The sequence below is a fragment of the Hipposideros armiger genome, unplaced genomic scaffold, assembly GCF_001890085.2.
Source record: "Hipposideros armiger isolate ML-2016 unplaced genomic scaffold, ASM189008v1 scaffold_491, whole genome shotgun sequence".
In the NCBI taxonomy this organism is placed as follows: Eukaryota; Metazoa; Chordata; class Mammalia; order Chiroptera; family Hipposideridae; genus Hipposideros; species Hipposideros armiger.
The window spans coordinates 164925-167111 of NW_017731841.1; positions in this window are offsets into that span (position 1 = coordinate 164925).

The following is a 2187-nucleotide window of genomic DNA, read 5'->3' on the forward strand; positions in this document are numbered from 1 at the left end:
AGCATCTTAGTTGTAGAGGGCAGTGTCACTGGCCCTCATATGTGGGATCCGAACCGGGGCCCTCTGGCGTCCCAAGTCAGTTCTTAACCATCACACCACTCAGCCGGCCCCCACTGGTATTTTTTTTTGATGGAATAATAAATAGGATTGCTTTCTTAATTCCTCTTTCTGATAGTTATTTATTAGTGTATAAAAATGCAACAAAATTTCTGGATATTAATTTTGTATTTTGCTACTTTATTCAATTCATTTATCAGTTCTAATAGTTTTTTGGTGGAATCGTGGGGATTCTCTATTTATAGTATCATGTCATCTGCAAATAATGACAGTTTCACTTCCTTTCCAATTTGGATGCCTTTATTTCTTGTTCTTGACTGATTGCTGTGGCTAGGACTTCTAATACCATGTTGAATAAACATGGTGAAAGTGTACATGCTTGTCTTGTTCCTGATCTTAAGGAGGATGCTTTTAGCTTTTCCCCATTGAGTATGTTAGCTGTGGGTTTGTCATATATGGCCTTTATTGTGTTGAGATATGTTCCCTGTATTCCCACTTTGCTGAGAGTTTTTATCATAAATGGATGCTGGATTTTGTCAAATGCCTTTTTTGCATCTATGTTATTATGCTCATATGATTTTTGTCCTTGATTTTGTTTATGTGGTATATCATGTTAATTGATTTGTGGTTGTTGAACCAACCTTGAATACCAGGAGTAAATCTCACTTAATCGTAGTGTACGATGTTTTTAATGTTTTGCCGAATACGTTTTGCTAATATTTTGTTAAGGACTTTTGCGTCTATGTTCATCAGGAATATTGACATAATTTTTTGTCTGGATTTGGAATCAGGGTAATGGTGACCTCATAAAATGAGCTTGGAAGCCTTCCCTCCTCTTGAATTTTTTAAAAAAGTTTGAGAAGATGTTCATTCTTCTTGAACATTTGTGCGATCCAGGACTTTTCTTTGTTGGGAGATTGTTGATTACTGAATAAATTTCATTAGTAGTAATTGGTCAGTTCAGATTTTCTGTTTCTTCTTGATTCATCCTTGGAAAATTGTGTGCTTCTAGGAATTTATCCATTTCTTCCAGATTGTCCAATTTATTGACATATAATTTTTCATACTATTTTTTAATATAATCCTTTGTATTTTTCTGGTGTCAGTTGCCTCTTCTCTTTAATTTCTGTGTTTATTTGGGCCTTCTCTTTTTTTTCTTGATGAGCCTGGTTAAAGGTTTATCAATTTTGTTTATCATTTCAAAGAACAAGCTCTTGGTTTCATTGATCTTTTTCTTGTATTGTTTTTTTTAGACTCTATTTTGTTTATTTCTGCTCTGATCTTTATTATTTCCTTCTTTCTACTCATTTCGAGCTTTGTCTGCTCTTCTTTTTTCCAGTTCCTTTAAGTGTAAAGTTAGATTATTTATTTCTGATTTTTCCTGTTTCTTGAGATAGGCCTGTATTGCTACAAACTTCCCTGTTAGGACTGTTTTTGCTGTGTCCCATAGATTTTAAAGTATATTTTGTCTGATATAAGTATTGCTACTCCAGCTTTTTTTTTTCATTTCATTGTGTTTTCACTTTCAATTATATCAAGGTATCTTTTGATATTTCCATTAATCTCATTGTTAATTCATTCATTTTTTTAGTAGTACATTATTTAACCTCCAGGTGATTGTGTGTTTTTTAGGGGGTTTTTTTGTATTTGATTTCTAGTTTTATGTCATTATGGTCAGAGAGGATGCTTAATATGATGTCAATCTTTTTTAATTTATTGAGACTTTTTTTGTGGTCTAATATGTGGTCTATCTTGGGAAATGTTCCATGTGCACTTGAAAAGAATGTATATTCTGCTATTTTGGGGTGGAATGCTCCTAAATACCAATTAAATCCATCTGGTCTAGTGTGCATTTAGGGCTGCTGTTTCCTTGATGATTTTCTGTCTGGAAGAACTGTCTATTTGTGTCAATGCGGTGTTAAATTCCCCTACTAAGATTGTATTTCTGTCAATCTCTCCCTTTATGTCCATCAATATTTGCTTGACATATTTAGTTGCTCTTACATTTGGCGTACAGATTTTGTTTTATTTTGTTTTTATTGGGGAATTGGGAGGATGGGAACAGTGCTGGGGAATTGGGGGAAGGGGAACAGACAAGTTGCTGTCATTTTGTTCTTCAGTCTAGTTGTG